The following is a 20,598-nucleotide window of genomic DNA, read 5'->3' as shown; positions in this document are numbered from 1 at the left end:
TAGTTAGAGTCTTTAAATGGTGCAGTCTTTAAGTGCAGGAACTGCCTTATTTACTTTTTCTTTTAAACTTTTGAATTTTATTTGTTTATACAGCAGGCTCTTATTAGTTATCCATTTTATACATATTAGTGTATATATGTCAATCCCAATCTCCCAATTCATCCCACCACCACCATCCCCCCCGCCACTCTCCCCCCTTGGTGTCCATACGTTTGTTCTCTACATCTGTGTCTCTATTTCTGCCCTGGAGACCAGTTAGGAACTGCCTTATTTACTTTTGAGATGAATATACTACCTGGCATCTAGTGGATGATTATTAATCTATTCATTTATTCAGTTCAGTGAAAATGCTGGGCATTGTTCTAGGTGTTAGATACACAGTAGTGAACAAAATAGACAAATATCCTCATGGACCTTATTCTAGTGAATGAATGTTGAATGAAACCATGAATCTCTTCGGAAAGACTATATTTGTTTTCAGATTGTAATTTGCATCACTCTAAAAAAGGGTAGCAAATTCCCTGGCGGTCCAGTGGTTAGGACTCAGCGCTTTCACTGCCAAGGGCCTGGGTTCGATCCCTGGTCAGGGAACTAGGGTCCCACAAGCTGCCTGGTGTGGCCAAAAAAAAATTCTTTGAAGAAATAAAAAAGGATAGTCTGTAATTTATTAAGCAATGGGTTGAAGAGTTGGAATGGCAGAAGCTTAATCAGACCACTCATTCATTTAAACATTTCCTAGTGTGAGTATGTAAAATTATTTGAAATAATTACATAACTGCCAGTCATTGTCATCCTAATTGTCGTTCAGTTCTTGTGTTCTGTTTGTAACCCTGAGTAAAATGTTCTATTTGTAACTCTGAGTAAAGGCCTCAGTTGCTAGCCCAGCTACAACCAGGGAACTTCATCAAAAATCAGATACCACTGAGTGCCTCTGCTTATGCTGGCCCAAAACTCCGTACACACCAAAGTTCTAGTTGTTTACTTGTTTGTTGTCAGTTTTTCACACCATAGTGTGAGCTCTACAGGGTCTATTTTAGTCACCAATGTATCCTAAGTGCATAAAATAATGTGTCACATAGTAGATGCTAGTAAATATTAATAAATCAATCCTTGACCACTGAAAATGCAATTTCCTCCCTACTCATAGCTACGGCCTACATCTAATCTTCATCCAGACTACTCAAACAATAAAAATCTTCAATTCCAATATTCTCTCAAGAAGACCTCTTATTATTTTAATAGCCTGTTTACTAATGTATTCCTTCTGTTCTTCTAGTCTTTTGACACTTCTCTTTTTTTTCAATCTCTGTTACTTCCTGGCCTTATTTGCCAGTCACTTCAAGAATTCTCAACTCCCATTCCCCTTTGTCTTTCAGTTATGTCCACTCTTTAAATCTACTCTAAACCACTTAAAATAGACTTTGGAGTCAGTTAAGCTTCAATTCACCATTTGCTACCTATGTGCCAAGTTATTTAACCTGGCCATGTTTAATCTTTTTTGAGTCTCATTTTGTTCTTTGTGCTCTAAGCATTGTTATGAAAATTAAATGAGATTATGGTAACCAGATACAATTGCCTATGAGTAGTGAAAACCCTTATTAAATAATAACTAAAAAGTCCAGGTGCAGAGTCACTCTAGGGCTGGTTGATTTAGCAGCTCAACAATACATGAGGCATCCATATTTTTTTCATCTTTGCCCTCTGCCATCCTCAGCATGTGGCTTAGTGCCCCTAATGATTGCATAATGGTTGTCTCAGTTCCCAGTGTTATGCAGGCATGATTGTAAAGTGGAAAAAGAAAGTTTCTTCCCTTTAAAAGCAAGGAAACACTACTACCTCCTTCCTCTGGATGCTCACTGGATTAACCTTGTGCTGCTCAGAGCTGAAACACTGGCTTACTCTAGCAAGTATCATACTTGGTTTTGAATAATTAAGATTCATCTCCTGAGGCTGAGAGGCCTTACCTTATTAGTAATAGTTATCGTTACTACTATATTTGTAAATCTTAGGACTCTCTCCTTGGACCCTTTTTTTTTTTCTATCTACATTCACTCCAGTATACTCTCCTTTAGTCTTGTGGTTTTAAAGTTCACCTCTACTGATATTTTGTCTTCCCTCTGTACTGCCTCTATGAATACCAAACTCATCCAAATGCCTATTAGACATTACCATTTATAAGCTTAACTGGCGTCTTAAACTTAATGTGTCCAATATTGAACTCTCCAATTTCCTCCTGTAGCTCTTCTGTCTTCCTATTTTAGTAAATAGCAATTCTGTTCTTTTAGCTTGCTGAAGCTGAAAAACCTTGAAGTCATTACTGATTTCTCTCACATTCCACATCTGATTCATCAGAAAATCCTATTGACTCTACCTTTAAAATAAAGTAGGACCTGCTACATCATGGTCCAAATCACCTGAACTATTATTGTAATACATTCTTAATTAGTCTTCCATCCTTGCCCACCATGCTTCTCTACTCCAGAAGCCAAAGTAATCCCATCATTTTTCTGCATAAAACTCTCCAGTGGCTTCTCACCTTCCCTCAATTCAAGTCAAAGTCTTTAGTGGCCTGCAAGGCTCTACACCATCTAGACATCTATTATTTCTCTGACCATTTCCCAACCCCTTCCCCACCCCTACCCCATCATTCTTAAATAACCAAACCTCAAAGATGCCTGGCATTCCCTCACCTCTAGGCTTTTGAATGACCCCCACATATGCATATAGCTTTTCCCTTTTCCTCTTTCAGGTCGTGGTACAAATGTTTATTTTCTCTGTGAAGCCATTTCTGGCCACCCCATCTAAAATTTTAGTTCTCTTATTTCCCTTTCCTACTTTATTTTCCTTAGTACCTACTACCATCTAACATTCCATATAGTATTTTTTAAAATATTTTTAATTATTAAAAAATCTTTTAAATTATATCTTCTTCATTAGAATGTAAAGTATATGAGGCAGGAATTTTTGTTCATCTTTTATCCCCAATACCTAGGAAGGTGCCTTGGCATATGGAAAACTCTTAATAAAATGTTTATGAAGAAATGAATAAAATGAATATTGATTCATCTTATCATGGTTTCTGGTTTTGGCTGGGTCCTCAGTGAGATTTAGTAATCCTTTACTTGTTTCTGATTAGTTTCCTTCCTAGTTCACATAACTGCTATGTCAAACCATTACCATTCTGTGTCAAATGCCCTACTTTTATTCTCAACTCCTTAGATGCAGATGTCCTTTTTAAAAAAAAAAAATTTTAAGAGGATTGATAGCATCTATAAACTTTTTAGTCTTCCTAGTCCTCTTGCCTTCAAATTTATAATGTTTTCCTTATTTATTTTCTCTTAATCTCAGAGCTCTACTTCTAATTTTGTTCAAATTTCATCTATTTCCAATCTTGGCACCAAACCCTCCTATTTCCTCTGAGACCTTAATTAAGCAATTATTTCTTTTCTTATGTATTTGTATGTATTTTTATATATCTCATTTTCCTCTCTCTATATTTTTTCCTCTCTTGACCATCTTTTGTTTTTTAATTTTTATTTATTTATTTTTGGCTGCATTGGGTCTTTGTCGCTGCACGTGGGCTTTCTCTAGCTGCAGCGAGCGGGGGGCTACTCTTCATTGTGGTGTGTGGGCTTCTCACTGTGGTGGCTTCTCTTGTTACAGAGCACAGGCTTCAGTAGTTGCGGTGCGTGGGCTCAGTAGTTGTGGCATGCAGGCTCCAGGGCCTGTGGGCTTCAGTAGTTGTGGCACGTGGGCTCAGCAGTTGTGGCTCGCAGGCTCTAGAGCGCAGGCTCAGTAGTTGTGGCGCACGGGCTTAGTTGCTCTGCAGCATGTGGGATCTTCCCAGACCAGGGATCGAACACATGTCCCCTGCATCGGCAAGCGGATTTTTAACCACTGCGCCACCAGGAATGTCCCTCACTTGACCATCTTAAAACCTTCTTTATCCCTACTTGATTACAACTCTCTCTTCTTCCCTCAGATGACTTTCTTTAAAAGCTTAAATTTACTATTCCATTTTCATATCTCTCTTATTGTTCAATTCACTGGATTCTGGCTTTTGCTTTCATTGCCCACAATTCCATCCATATCATAGGATTGTTGGTGAAAGATTAAATGAGGTTATATGTATTAAGTTTTAGAATAATGCTTGCACATAGTTAATGTTTGAGTGCTTACTGTGATTAGCTATAACTACTGAAACAAAAATCATTCTCACTCTAGTGGGTACTTTTCTATCACCCTTCTTGACTTTCCTATACCCGTCATGAAACACTGTCCTCCTTTTGGTTTTGGGACACCAGTGATATCAAGATGTTTTCAGCTCCAAGTAACAGAATTTCTTTAACAATAAGACCAATGATAGATGGTTCTAATATTGATTAAGGGATGTAACAACACTATCAAGGACCCAGGCTCTTGCTTTCTTTGTACTCTAGCATTCTCACTGTGTCACAGATGTTTACCTTCAGGATTGTAAGATAGCAAGTGCCGTATTTTAATCATCCCAAAGCAGAAAGTCAGTGCTGGGGTTTCTCTGGGGTAGGTTTCTCTTTATAGGGAAGACAGTCTCCCCCAGAGTTCCCCAGAACATTTCCCTTACATCTCATTGGCCACCCCTACACCAGTCACTGGCAAAAGGAAATGTGATTACTGTGATTGACTTAAACTAACCATGAGTCATTCCCCAGGGGCTGGCGGAGGCACTGACCTTCCTTGAGTTCATTACTCTATTCTGGAAGAAACTAGATATCTGTTATCCAGAAAGAAGATAGGAATGGCTGTGTGGTTCATAATAGTGTCTGCCATACCATTCTCACCTGGTTGATCTCTGATTTTTCCTTCTTAGTGTTTTTCATTTTTTTCCTCTTGATTGATGTGTCCCCTAAATGCTGGTATCCCAAAGTTTTGTCTTTGATTCTTTCAAAAATTATTCTTCTACCCTTTAAAATAACACCTGTGTTATGATCTTTTCTAAATCTTTATCTCCAGCTAAGACTTCTTTCCTAAGCCCCAGTTTAGAATATCCAACTGTCTCCTGGACATCTTCATCCACATTCAATTCAATTGAATATTGTTGTGCTAGGTTTTTAGGAGTCAAAAAGTAAATAAACCTTGCCCTGTATGATCTTACATTATAGTTGGAACAAGTTATTCCAACACAGGTAGTAATTAGGAATGCAGTTTTATCAAGCAATAAAATTTTCCAAGTATAGAAGTAGCATAGGGACTTCCTTGGTGGCACAGTGGTTAAGACTCCGTGCTCCCAGTGCAAGGGGCCCGGGTTCGATCCCTGGTCAAAGAACTAGATCCCACATGCATGCCACAGTTAAGAGTTCGCATGCCACAACTAAGACCCGGCACAACCAAATAAATATTTTTTTAAAAAAATAAAGAAGTAGCATAGATGAAGAGGTTATAGGAAACTAAATGGAACTCATCTTTTCTTCAAATGTACTCTTCCTGTATTCTATACTTTTATTAGTAGCACAGCTCTGCATTCCTTTGGCCTAATGGTTAGGATTCCGGGCTTTCACTGATGTGGCCTGGGTTCAGTCCCTGGTCGGGGATGATCTCACAAGCCGCATGGCCAAAAAAAAAAAAAAGAAGAAGAAAAAGAAGAAACCAGGGCAATCTAAAATCCCTCCAAATCCCCCACGTAAAGTTGGTTGGCAAATTGTATGTATTCTACCTCTATTAAATTTGCCCATTTGTCTTTTTATATCATAGTCATCATACTTTAGGTCCTTGTAATTTCTCATTTCATTGAATTATTCGCTCAGTAAAAGTTAATTGAACAGCAATGTATAACAAGGCCTTATACTAGGAAAATGTTCTAAAAAAAGAAAAAACCCAAAGAAACAAAAAACTGGGTTGTAGGGAGGCTACAACCCAGTGAGTAGGGCATAAGCAAACAGATGGTTATGTAGTTGTGATAAGTGGTAGAGATACTGAGAAAAATGTGGGAACTTGTGGTCAGCAGAACCTAACCCAAGTTGGGATCAGATTTGCCCAGTTAGAGACTGAGTCTCGAAGTAGTACTAAGCTGAGTATGGAGTGGGGAAGAGGGAAATACACACATACATACACACCCCACTCAATTTATACATACCAAAGAAATATTACTTTAAAGACATTACTTTGGGTGACTGTAGTTTTCATTTTGCTGTTGCTTAAAAATAATTTTTTAACTGATCATAATTAATTTAGATTATCAGTAGTAGTACATCATCATACAGTTGATCCTTCATATTCACCAGTTCTTTACTTTCAAATTTGCCCACTCACTAAAATTTATTTGTAACCCTGAAATTAGTACTCAGGGTGCTTTATTGGCCATTTGCAAGTGCATGAGCAGAGCAGCAAAAAAAATTTGTCTTATGTTCCCAGCTGATATCCAACAAGGCAGTGCTTAGCCTTCTTATTTCAGCTCTCATTAACAAGTCTTTATAGTCTATTTAGTGCATTTTTGCATTTTTTGCATTTTCATGCCTTTTTTTTTTGGTGATTTTACTGTTTAAAGAGATGTTTCAATGTGGTGCTGAGGTGCTGTCTGACGTTCCTAAGCACAAGAAGTCTGTGATGTGCCTTATGGAGGGAATACATGTGTTAGATAAGCTTCATTCAGGTAGGAGTTACACTGCTATTTCACCATGAGTTCAGTGTTATAATAAATGAAGTGTCTTCATTACAGAAATACACGGGAAACAAGGTTATGTGTTCATGAGTTGACTTAACCCAGCATTTCCCTCAGGGGCAATGATTCAATATTTGCTAATTCAGCATTCACGCAACTTTATAGAACATAAATATGTTAAATAATGAGACAGGATAAATTTGACTTTGGGAACCAGCCAAAGTCATTTGTGGCCAGGAGTGATGAGTTAGATGGTCAAGCTGAACAGTATAGAGGTATGATTAGAGGTATGATTAGTTCTATTAGATTCAAATGAGAAATTGGGGATAGGCAAATATAATTTAAAAACTGCATGACTCAGCTCAATGGCATTAATATTAATCACTATATTGACATGGAGACTTTTATTCTATAAACAAATATGGGGTGCCAATGTTCCAGCTACACTCTGAGCACTGTGTTTTTCTATCTTTGCAATGGGAATAAAAAAGCAAGACTAATTTTAATTGGAATGACCATCTAGATTCCTACAAGGTACTAAGATCCGTTCTTTATATTCTTTACATTTCCAGCATGTGGTTTTCTAAAATTGTAGTTAAAATAAAAATTGAAACCATTTTACCCCCCATTTACAAAATTTATCCTTTTGATTTAAGAGGAAAGCAAATTGTTTTTTCCTCAAGCTAATAAAAGCTCTGAGTTGTGTCTAAATCAGTAGTTTCCAAACTTGAGTGTCCGTTAGTGTCACACTAAGGGGTGGCGGGGGTGGGGGATATAGGTCTCATCAAAAATGGAGATACTGAGACAGCGTGCCCCTCTTTTGATAAACATCTCACTTCACTACCTTAAGTTTTCTAATATAGTCCCCTTAGCGAACATGCCCAGGTTGAGAATTTTAGTTTACAAGTTTTATTTTACCATCAGCCAGGCTGATGTTTTATAAGCGTAAGTGTTTACAGTGAAAACTGTTTTTTTTTCAATTTGCTAGATATAACAAAATTTTATTGTGTTCACTGCTACTTTAGCCTGCCCTCTCCCTCCAGTTAAAGGATAATTTGTATAAAGCAGGGGTTGGCAAACATTTTCTCTTAAGGGCCAAACAGTAAATTTTTAGGCTTTGTGGGCCACACAGTCTCTGCTACGACTACTCAACTCTGCCACTGTATGGTGAAAGCTGCAATAGACAATGGGTACTATTTTATGTTTTTATCGTATGGGAAGGGATCATGACTTAGACTGTTTTGATCTCAGTAACTGTTGCCTTTACTTGCTGATTTAGCCTAGATAATAAAAAGGCTATATTTTAAAATATTAAAAACTCAAACATTAAAACCCATCCATTTAAAATTAAATTATTCTTGAAATCCTACTTTTTTCTTTTACCTATAAATGTTCTCCTTTAATCAATTACAGTACTTTGGGCTCATTGTATTTGGAGTTAGGCAGTCGATGGCCTAATTTTAATAGCAGTTGGTGAATACTATACCACAGGTTGGCTTATTTTATACATGTCCTAATACTTAATATTTGGTAAGTTGCAATAAAGTCTTTGAATCATATTTTAGTCTCCACAGTAGCAGAGGTTTAATTATTTATGCCTTCACAGATTCAACATGTTATAAAGATATTTCATAGTTAAGGTTAGGTACTGATTTAAATTTAAAATAAATCATTTTGGGGACTTCCCTGGTGGTCCAGTTAAGACTTCCGGGGGGCATGGTTCCATCCTTGGTTGGGGAAGTTCTGCATGCCGTGCAGCAGGGCCAAAAAATAAAAAATAAATCATATTATTGAGTTGTAAACAGTTGGAAAGCTAAACAAACTTGCGAGATAATCAGTTTATTGCAGTCTTGCCTAAGAGCCTAACAGTTTGGCGAAACAGCAGCTTATCCTCTCCTTTCCTGCTTTACCTCTGGGCTACAATCGTTTTTTTTCCCTCTACTACTTGTCTTACCCTGAGGAGCTCTTGGTTTCACTTTGGCCACAGACTGCTCTCCTCTCTGGCCACCAGTTAAGTTTTCCCGGTGATTCTGATGCCTTCCCTAGCTACTTGTGAGAGGAGAAACTTTAGAAAAGAATAAAGTGAAAATCGCATAAATTCCTCATTTTCCAGTGTTGCTTTTACTTTCAACACTGTGAAAGCACATACTGAGTGAGCATGTGTAAATAGAACCATCCCCACTACTTTACCCTAAAAGTAAAGTATTACTTTGAAAAAGTCCTCACAGAAAGTCCTTTTTTTGCAGATGAAAAATGGGATGTTTTGTTTTTCAACTTTACTGAGATATAATTGACAATACTGTAAGATATTTAAAGTGTACATTGTGAAAATTTGATATATGTATACATTGTGAAAGGACTTCTCCCCTCTAATTGACACATCCATCACCTCACATATTTATCTTTTTTTTTTTTTTAGCCGCACCCCACAACTTGTGGGATCCTACTTCCCCAACCAGGGATTGAACCTGGGCCTTCAGCAGTGAGAGCTTGGAGTCCTAACCACTGGACTGCCAGGGAATTCCCTCTATCTTTTTTAAAAATATAAAATGCTTCACGAATTTGCATGTTATCCTTGGGCAGGAGCCATACTAATCTTCTCTGTATTATGCCAATTATATGTACAGCTGAAGTCAGCACTGGAATACTATTTTATAAGTAAAAGTGAACTTTTTTAAAATTTTATTTTATTTTTGGCCATGCAGCGTGGCTTGTGGGATCTTAGTTACCTAAGCATGGAGTCCGAACTACTGGACAACCAGGGAATTCCCAGAAATGAACTTTTCTTTAATATTCATCTGTTAAGATTTTGTTTTCCCTAAATGTGCATGTCAGAGATGTGTATGTATGATATACTTAAGTTTATAGGTTAAGGTTTCTGAAAAGTTGGATCATAGGACTGGGAATTGGAAGGAACTTCTAGATCTACACTGTCTAATACAGTAGCCACTAGCCACATGAAGGTAAGTGCCTGAAATGTGGCTATCTGAACTGAGATGTTGTGGAAGTGTAAAATTCACACTGGATTCTGAAGACTTAGTACAAAAAAAAGAATTGTAAAATATATCTTATTGATAATTTTTTATTGACTACATGTTGCAGTGTATGATATCTTAGATTTATTGAGTTAAATATATACATTATTAAAATTTCACATTTCTTTTATTAAAATGTGGATTATAAAAATGTTTCAGTAACATATGTGGCTTGCATTTGTAGCTCACTTTATTTGTAGCTTGCTGCTGGACAGCACTGCTCTAAGTTATGTGATCTTTCAACATAATCAAATACCAATTTACAACACCCATTTAAAGTGACCTAGAAACTCTATAGTTTCTTTTGGCTTTCTGATTCAATGTTGAAAAATATTGTACAGAACACTTTCTTTTTTTTTTCTTTAATTAAAAAAATTTGGGAGGGGGGGCACACAGTGCAGGGCATGCAGGATCCCAGTTCCCCCACCAGGGATTGAACCCACACCCCCTGCAGTGGAAGTGCGGAGTCCCAACCACTGGACCACCAGGGAAGTCCCAGAACACTGTAATTCTAAAATGTTAGGAAAGTATGAGATTAGCTCACTGTATATTTATTAGTCCTGTGGTAAGCTTTTCAGTGACTTCTTATAAAAGAGGGTTAGAAAGAAGGGCAAGTTATTATTGGGCTATTTTATTAGGAAACTTTTTAATATCACCACAGAATAAAATCAGTTCTACACTCCCCAAAAAGGAAATGCTTTTTTAAAAAGCAGAAAACATTTCTTACGCCTGGGTATCTCCAGATAACTATAGTATTTTTTATAAAATGATTAAAGCAATTTTATTTTACTTATTTTTTTAAAAGGCATGTATTTTAAAAATTTGTTTTTAAATCTTTTTTTTGGTAAATACTGTTAAATTGGTCAAATTGAATGTGTAAATTCTATTATAGTGCTTTGTGCCAGGAAAAGTATTGTAAAATCAAGCAGTGAAGGACTTCCCTGGTGGCGCAGTGGTTAAGAATCCACCTACCAATGCAGGGGACACAGGTTCAAGCCCTGGTCTGGGAAGATCCTACATGCTGTGGAGCAACTAAGCCCGTGCGCCACAACTACTGAGCCCACACGCCACAACTACTGAAGCCCATGTGCCACAACTGCTGAGCCTGTGTGCCAAGAGCCCATGCTCCACAACAAGAGAAGCCACCGCAGTGAGAAATGAGAAGCCCATGCACTGCAATGAAGAGTAGTCCCCACAGTGCAGGGGACACGGGTTCGATCCCTGGTCCGGGAAGATCCCACATGCCATGGAGCAACTAAGCCCGTGTGCCACAGCTACTGAGCCTGCGTTCCACAACTACTGAAGCCTGCGCGCCTAGAGCCTGTGCTCCACAACAAGAGAAGCCACTGCAATGAAAAGCCTGTGCACCGCAACAAAGAGTAGCCCCCGCTCCCCACAACTAGAGAAAGCCCGTGTGCAGCAATGAAGACCCAACGCAGCCAAAAATAAATAAATTAATTTTAAAAAAAAGTAGCCCCCACTCACTGCAACCAGAGAAAAGCCCACGGACAGCAACGAAGACCCAACACAGCCATAAATAAATAAATAAATAAATTTGAAGTACACATATAGTACACCAAAAATTTTAAATAATTAAAAAAATAAAAATAAAATACACAGAAGACTGGCACAAGAAAAAAAGCAATGACAGAATCAAAACTTGAAAACTTGGGAATTACTAATATAACTATAGTGATTAAAGTACTGGGAAATTTAGGTGGTATAGACAGTATTCCAAGGAGAATTATGATTGATAAAGCTCTTCTTCCTATCAACTTTTTAGGTTAGTTTGACATCTTTTACTGGTGCTCTTGGAAGCTTACAAATATTAATGAAATTTTTTACCTTAATAAGAGAATTAATTTCACTAGCTTACTAAGAGAACTAAAAAAGTAATTTCACTAGCTTCAAAGTAAATTGACACTTAAGAAATGAAGCAAGCTTTTGAATAAAATTTATTTCAAAGACCTAACAAATTAGCGCTTTTTGAAGAACATGAACGAGCAGTCATTAAGTAAAAATATGACATTCAAAACTTTCAGCAATCTGACCATAACTTTTATCTGTCAGCTTCCTACAGTGAGCCTTCCTAAATCATATGATTTAATCTGACCATTCTTTTTACTGTATCAAATGATTTTATGCTTTTTGCTTCTGGACTTTGAGTTCTTGGTCCAAATCACAAACCCTCCCCCTTCCTCGCTTTCTTTCTAAATTGTATCAATCTTTCAAGATCCTCACATTTTTTTTTTACTGAAACCTTTCCCATCCCCACCACTCTGCCCAAAATGAGCATATAATTAACATTTGTATAGTATTTTACTTTTCGTAAAGCCCTTTCCATATTATCTCATTCTATATGTCAATCTAATGAGGTGGATGATGTTATTCATTTTGGAGAATAAGGGAATAATAGTTGATTTTTCCAGAACTTTGTATAAACGCTGAGTAGCAAAACTAAGAATACTGGAACCAAATCTCATTCCAAGTTTGATGCTCTTTCCTCTCTGTCTCAATGGTCCCTTTACTCCTATAATAGTTACATAACACCTGTTTTGGCCTTTAATTGTTTACTGTCTTTGTATCAAACTAATTTGATTGTCAGCTATAGATTTGAAGGGATATGTACAGATTTGTACATGGGGAATGGGAATAAATGGAAAAGATGATGAGAGCTGAATACATCTCTTCTTGATAATAGAATCAAAGAGGTCATTAAGAACTCCTTACCGGCCCATTTGCTTTTCTGAAAGCATTATATTTTTTAAAGTATGATACCCAGACTTTCTTCTTTTCCTCTAGCCAAAATAACTACCTACCTTAGTGCCAAATTTTTAGTATAATTTTTAAAAGGGAGCTAAAAAGAGAGGGCTTCCCTGACCACCCTGGCTAAAGTAGCCACTTCCCATCTCTGTCTTAGCAACATTTAAAATTTTTCTTTAAGGTACTTCAAATTATCTGAAATTTTATTATTTCTTTTTTAACTTGTTTATTGGTTGTCTTCTCCCACCAGAATATGAGTTGAATGAGAGCAAGGATGTTGTCTGTCTAGTTAATAGCACATAGTATGCACTCAGTAAACATTTGCTGAATGACTGAGATACTTTATTAATGGAGAATGTTCCCCATGGTCATAGCCATCTTTTAAAACAAGTTTTGTAGTACCCATCAGATACTATAAAATGGGCACTCACATGCTATTATTGACTGCCTAATTCCAAATTCAAGTCCAACTTACTGTAATTACCCAAAGAAGGACATTTATAGTTAAGAAAAAAGACAGGGTTTCCAGAACAGTTTAATTTTAAGTAGATGGTATTTAATGACTTAAAGACACTTACCTTAAGTTTGCTTTTTCTGTTTTGTAACGTGTAAGAAATGAATCTTTTCAAAAATTTTTAATTTTTTTCCCTAAAGTTAAAGTTGCATTTGTAACCATGACAAAATTTTTAGGTTTTATAACTTATGCTCAAAATTTGAAGCCTTTCCACAGGAATGAGAATATAGAATCTAAGTTCCAAACTAGCAGTCAAGCAATTTTGCTATAAGAAATCTGTGATAATGATTCCTCAGTGCTGGAAGGAGTTTTAGCAAAGTACAAAATGTAGAGGTAAAATATATTCTATTATTAGATGGCCATAGTTTGATTATATGTAATTATTTAGGTATTATCTAAAATGCAGGCCAAATATTAGGACACCAGCCTGGTAGTACTCCTTATGTTAATATTGGAACAATGTCTATTTAAGTATTGTTTAAAATATCTTAACTCACTATTAAATTGCTAGCCATTGAAAAGCTCTTTGAAATCTTATCACTACTTTCAATATCAGATGTGTGTGCATATATATAGATTACATATGAGAAAGCATACGGAAGTCTTTGATAAACTGTAAACTAATATATAAATGTTATTATTACAGAGAAGACATAGCACAGTTATTTTTTTAATACTAAGAGACTAAAATTCAGTGATAAAAGTCTGAAAAGGGAACATGGCAAGGGGCATGATCTTAGAGGATGCCTGAGTCCTTTGGGGGTGATACTGGTAGTTACTCTAATGCTTTATACCAAGTAAAATTTCCTCAGTAAAGAGAGATGATTGGTCAGTAGACCTCCAAGTGGTAGCAGAATAGTTTGTATAGCTTAAAATAATGAAAACAACTTATATGTATATGTCATCATATAAATTTTAGTGCCTTCATGCATATTATTTGATTCTCACAATAACATTTTTGAGTTAGGAATTCAGAGAAATTAAATGATTTGCCTAAATTACCTACTAAATGGCAGAGCTGAGATTAGGAACCAAGCGTTGAAATTCTTAGGTCTTTATTTATTATTTAACTTATACTTTAGACATTTGTAGCCCCTTTATGCTAGTCCACTAGGAGGAATTGAAGATTCAGTGATAAATAATAGTTTTCCCTAGGCATCTTTCAAGTAATATAGTACGATTGAGGTATATGAGGCAGCAGCAGAAATCAAGGCTGGAGGGATTTTCTGACTCTCAAAGATATATGTTTAAAAAATATAAACAACTTTTTATCCATTTATTTTTAAATTGACAAATAGGCTTTATTTTTTCAATCAGTTTTATGTTCACAGCACAATTGAGTGGAAGGTACAAAGATTTCCCATAGACCTCCTGCCTCTACACATGCATACCCCCCCCCCTCCATTATCAACATCTCCCACTAGATGGAACAATGAACTTATATTGACACATTATTATCACCCAGAGTCCGTAATTTACATTAGGTTTCACTCTTGGTGTTGTACATTCTATGGGCTTGGACAAATATATAATGACATTTGCCTACCATTCAGTACTATACTGAGTAGTTTCTCTACCTTAAAATCCTCTGTACTCCACCTATTTATCCTTCCCTTTCCACTAACCCCTGGCAACCACTGATCTTTTTATTGTCTCCATAGTTTTGCCTTTTCCAAAATGTTATATAGTATGTAGCCTTTTCAGACTGGCTTCTTTCACTTAGTAATATGCATTTAAGTTTCCTCCATGTTTTTATATGGCTTGATAGCTCATTTTTATTTTCTTGTTTTTAAATTTATTATTTTTTAAACTCATTTCTGTTTAGTGCTGAATAGTGTTCCATTGCCTGAATGGGATTTTACCACAGTTTATCTATTCACCTAATGAAGGACATATTGGTTGCTTCCAAGTTTTGGCAATTATGAATAAAGCTGCTATAAACATTCACGGGCAGGTTTTTGTGTGGATATTGGTTTTCAACTCCTTTGTGTAAACACCAAGGAGCACGATTACCAGACCACATGATGGGTGTATTTTTTGTAAGAAATCACCAAACTGTCTTCCAAAGTGGAAGACATTCCTGTCATCAATGAAAGAGAGTTCCTGTTGTTCTATGCCAGCATTTGGTATTGCCAGTGTTCTGGATTTTGGCTATTCTAGTAGGTGTGTTATGGTATCTTATTGTTTTAATATGCATTTCCCTGATGACATACATTATGGAGCATCTTTTCATATACTTGCTTTATTTGCCATCTGTATATCTTCTTTGGTGAGGTGTCTGTTAAGGTCTAAAAAATGTTAACCCATTGTTTAACTGAGTTGTTTGTTTTCTTATTGTTGAGTTTTAGGAGTTCTTTATGTATTTTGGATAACAGTCTTTTACCAGATATGTCTTTTGAAATATTTTCTTCCAGTCTGTGGCTTGCCTTTTCATTCTTTTGACAGTGTCTTTGTCAACAGAAAATTGTAATTTTAATGAAATCCAGCTTATGAATTCTTTCTTTCATGAATTGTTCCTTTGGTATCATATTTAAAAACATTGCCAAACCCAAGGTCATCTAGATCTTTTCCTATGTTGTAGGAGTTTTTATCATTTGCATTTTACGTTTACGTCTGGGATCCATTTTGAGTTAATTTTTGTGAAGGGTATAAAGTCTGTATCTAGATTCATTTCTTTGCAAGTGGATGTCCAGTTGTTCAAACACTATTTGGAACATTTTTTCTCTATTATATTGCCTTCATTCCTTTGTCAAAGATCAGTTAACTATACTTATGTGAGTCTATTTCTGGGCTCCCTATTCTGTTTTATTGACCTTTTTGCCTTTCCTGATCTATTGTTCTTTCACCAATACCACACTGTCTTGACTACAGTATTTGAAATACACTGCATTTGAATACAATGGATGCTACCTATATGATGGCTTAATGATTCTAAATTTAACAGAGTCAAGATGAGTAAGTAGAAAATAACTGGAATATTTGGAAAAAGCCATTTCTTCTTAGTTGGATAGCTTTTCTGTGAGTGGATGTGTATGCTTGTAAATAAGGGCATTTTGTTATACATATGGTATAGTAATCATTTTTCCAGGAAAAATTCTTCTAGTTCATATGATGAAATCATTGTTATCATTATAGTAGCTAACACTTGCATGGACTGCACTATCCACATTTAAATGCATCACACATTTATCTCATTTAATCCTCGTAACAGCCCTGCAAAGTAGGTATTAATGTTAATCCCATTAGACAGATAAGGAAACTGAGGCACAGAACAGTTAAGTCCAAGGCCACACAACTAGTAAGTGGTGTTGCCAGGATTCTAATACAGGCAGTCTGTCTCCAAAGTCTGTGCTTTTACCTACTACACTGTCAATATTCCCTGATGCACCTTAGCAGATTTTATAACGACTATTCAAATATCTCAAGCACTGTTAACAAGGTTTAAAAGAGCCTCAGTTTGCTTATTCTTGGATAAGAAGTATCAGGGGGCTTCCCTGGTGGCGCAGTGGTTGAGAATCCGCCTGCCAATGCAGGGGACACGGGTTCGAGCCCTGGTCTGGGAGGATCCCACATGCCACGGAGCAACTGGGCCCGTGAGCCACAACCACTGAGCCTGCGCATCTGGAGCTTGTGCTCGGCAACAAGAGAGGCCGCGATAGTGAGAGGCCCGCGCACCGCGATGAAGAGTGGCCCCCGCTTGCCACAACTAGAGGAAGCCCTTGTGCAGAAACGAAGACCCAACACAGCCAAAAATTAATAATAATAATAATAAATAAATAAATAAAATTAAAAAAAAAAAGAAGTATCAGGGAATGGAAGTCATAATTTACTAATATTAATACTAAATGAGAAATTTCAGGTCTGAATGTACCGAGTTAAGAACTAAATATTGACAGAAAAAGTTTTCAGCAGGAACATCGGTAAACTATTAGAAATCATTTGTCTTCAAGTATTGCAATGATAATCTAAATTTTAATAGTAATTTCTTCTGAGACTCTAGAAGGCTTACTGTCTTTCTCTGTACTAATTTTATTATAACTGAGAAATGATTTGTGAATTGGAGAAATAAAACTTACTTTTTTATTGTCTGTGAATAAAGCCAGAGTAGAAGGTGAAGATGGTATCAGTTGAATGACTAGTTATATACTTTCAGGTTTTTTTTGTAGTTAAAATACTATTATCTTTAGCTCTCATTATCTAAACATGTTTAATATTTAAACTATGGTGATAAAATCAGAAAGGACACATACTTCTGTAAAAATAATTTCTCTGTACTTATTATTAAAGCATAATATCCCAAATAAGGACGTTTTATTACAGTTATTAAAAATAAAATGTAATGTCATTAGAATATTTACTTAATTCTGGCCCTCGACTCCCTAAAAGAGAGTGATACACTTCCCTCAAATATATTATTAAGCACAAAAGTTTTGTTGCTATTAACTTTTATAAACAAAATAATAAACATACTTAAGTTTTATGATTTGATTGAAAAAATTAAAATCATTTCTTTAAAATACATTGTAACTTGTCCTTCAGTTAGAGATGAAGCACCTCTGCCCCAGCATGAGAACTTGACCTTGTAAACTGTAAACATTAAAAAGAATCTCACTCTTTGTAATTTTCTTTTAATAAAGGGAAGAGAATTGTGTTTTCATGGAATAATCTCATCAATGTTTGAGTAATAAAAATAAAAAAATACAAACACTAATTTCATATCCTTGTTAAAAATATAGCAGCCTTAAAGAAATTAAAGAAAAAAAAAGGGTGTTCCTAACTCAAGTTAGTTTTTGTTCTCTTCGAATTTTCTGCCACACGTACACATACCTATAAAATCAAATAACCACTGATTTATGTGATTTTTAAACAGTGTTTCAAATAGACTATTATTATGTAATTTTTTTGGTTTTGTTTTTATTTTTACTTTTAAAAGCACACTTATTAGATGAGCTTTGCTTACATCTCTGCTCCATTTTCCCTACAGGCTGCCATTACTCTTTGCTTTACACACTCTATTTTTGTCATGATAATTATTTACAGGGGTGACAATTGCTCTTGCGCTCCCCCCATCCCCCCCCCCAAAAAACAACCCACATTCATCTCAAACAAACTTGGATGAAGAAGATTGAATGTAAAGTGATTGTGTAATGGATTTTCAACTTTTTTTTTTTGGCTGTGTTGGGTCTTCGTTTCTGTGCGAGGGCTTTCTCTAGTTGCGGCAAGCGGGGGCCACTCTTCATCGCGGTGCGCGGGCCTCTCACTATCGTGGCCTCTCTTGTTGAGGAGCACAGGCTCCAGACGCGCAGGCTCAGTAGTTGTGGCTCACGGGCCCAGTTGCTCCGCGGCGTGTGGGATCTTCCCAGACCAGGGCTCGAACCCGTGTTTCCTGCATTGGCAGGCGGATTCTCAACCACTGCACCACCAGGGAAACCCTTAACTTTTAAGTGTATGTAAGAGTAAAATGTCTCTCAAGTACTATGTAGTGTAATAATGACCACATTGATTCATTACCCTGTTGCGTGTAATTGCAATGGGTATATTTGTATATATAATTTTTTCTTTGAATTATTTTCTAAGAAGAAATTTCCAGGTATGATATTTACAATGCTTCTAAAATCATTTAAAATAACCATTCCCAAATGTTTGAAAGAATTATTTACACTGCTCATTTTACCAAAACCTAGCTAGATTATTTTATTATTTAAAGTCTTAAAATTATAATTTCTTCCTTATTAACTTGGAATTTCCAAGTTGAGGGGAATTCTTGCATTTCAACACTACTACTGTAATCCTTTTGTGTGCTTATGATATTTGAAAAAATATGAAAATCCTTTATCACCCTTCTCTATGTGTGAAGAGCCAGATTTCTTTCCATTTGTTAACATGTAATGCATTTTTCAGATATGTGAAAGATCTAGTCTTTGGGTTCTGAAATCAGTTAATATGTCAAGTCCTGATAATATTTCTAGCTCTCTGAAAATGATTGAATCAGATAAGAATCTGGTTTTTTTAGTTCCCAGCATTACCCTCCAGAACAATTCAGAATTTTCATATTACTATACCAGTGTTCTTTGGTAATGAATATTTAAAGGAACTCTCTTGGAAATTAATTCTAGAATAGATGATTTTTATTATATTTTTACTCTACTCTCAATGCTGATCATTGCACTGGATTCCAACTTGCAATATGCTTTTTTAAAAAGCAGGAGTCTTAAGGTGACTTTGGATATTAGCATTTTTCCTTAAGTTTTCTGGATTTGAAAGTTTATCTTTTGACATTAACTATTCCTTGGTGGGACTAAAAAAATTTGCTGAATAGCTGGCAAACCTCTGTAACCTATAAGTAGGCTAGATAAATACGATACCTTTCTATACCAAGGTGTTTTTAGAGAGTTTTGAGAAATAGTAAATCCTAGCTGTCAAAATGCACAAAGAGGAACATTTTGCTGAATCATTAATGTAAGGCTGCTTGGTGTATAGAGTAGGTGTTCCCATATTTTTGAAGGTTAACATGTGATCATCACCTTTTCATTATATTCTAAACATACATTTACATTTACTTTTTCTCATAACTGTTCTTTTTTTCTTTTAATTTTTACAGACTTAAGATATTCAATACAGTGCTCTGTACAATTCTTTTGACATTTTCTTATGTCACACTAACATTTAGCAGGGATTACCTAAAGTGGTATGATAGGAAGGTTTTGTTTTGTTTTGTTTTTTACTTATTTATTTATTTATTTATTCTTGGCTGCGCTGGGTCTTTATTGCTGCGCTCAGGCTTTCTCTACTTGGGGCGAGTGGGGGCTACTCCTCATTGTGATGCACGGGCTTCTCACTGCGGTGGCTTCTCTTGTTGCAGCGCATGGGCTCTAGGCACGCGGGCTTCAGTAGTTGTGGCACACGGGCTCAGTAGCTGTGGCTTGCGGGCTCTAGAGCGCAGGCTCAGTAGTTGTGGCACACGGGCTTAGCTGCTCTGCGGCATGTGGGATATTCCCGGACCAGGGATTGAACCCCTGTCCCCTGCATTGGTAGGCAGGTTCTTAACCACTGTGCCACCAGGGAAGCCCAGTAAGGTTTTTATTTTATTCTTTTTTCTTTCTGTGTTTTCCAAAATCTTCAATGAGTATTTATATTTATAATTAGGGAAAATGTGTTTTTAAAAGAAAAAATATCTCTCATATTATGCCTCATAAATAGCATATCCAGATTTTAAGCTGATCCAGTTAAAGTCTTAAAAGAAACATGAGTTTTTACTGTCTGTAACCTGATACTTTCCTCCTGTCTTTCCTGAAGCAGCACAAGAATTCTTTAAATAGTGACCCTAGGAGTGGGGAGGGCAGATCTCATTCTGTTTTAGTTGAAGTAACTAAAATCAGATATGAAGCTTTCAGAAGTTATTAGTTTGCCTGAACTATTAACTCTTGTATACTACAAAAAAAAAGTTAAAATCATCAGCTAAAGTCATATTTAAGTCCTTTACTGACTTTAAAGCCTTGCTTTTGATATTTATGATATGTAACCTTTTACAATGCCAAATTCCTGGCATTTCTGATTGATAGACCCTAGGAATTTTGAAAATGACACAAATTATTTGACAATTTTAATTTAAACAAACCATATTTTAGTATTGTATATCTTACATTTGA

The 20,598-nt window shown here is 36.1% G+C and overlaps 1 protein-coding gene and 1 long non-coding RNA gene across 4 annotated transcripts in view; one reads left to right on the top strand and one right to left on the bottom strand.

The window, feature by feature from the left end:
- Positions 1–20,598, bottom strand: part of LOC309611521 — a 36,430-nt gene that overhangs the window by 2,974 nt on the left and 12,858 nt on the right. The window contains exon 3 of one of the 2 annotated variants that reach the window (XR_014234576.1): positions 8,197–8,380. The exons of the other annotated variant lie outside the window; for it this stretch is intronic. This is a non-coding gene — a long non-coding RNA (uncharacterized lncRNA). Of the gene's footprint in view, positions 1–8,196; positions 8,381–20,598 lie in introns of those variants that run through there. 2 annotated transcript variants of the gene reach the window in all.
- Positions 1–20,598, top strand: part of DNAJB4 (DnaJ heat shock protein family (Hsp40) member B4) — a 40,658-nt gene that overhangs the window by 10,063 nt on the left and 9,997 nt on the right. The gene's annotated exons all lie outside the window — the stretch shown is intronic.

The sequence above is a fragment of the Balaenoptera borealis genome, assembly GCF_965194805.1.
Source record: "Balaenoptera borealis genome assembly, chromosome: 1".
NCBI classification, from domain to species: domain Eukaryota; kingdom Metazoa; phylum Chordata; class Mammalia; order Artiodactyla; family Balaenopteridae; genus Balaenoptera; species Balaenoptera borealis.
The sequence above is the reverse complement of the archived record's forward strand: the minus strand, read 5'-3'. Positions and strand labels throughout refer to the sequence as shown.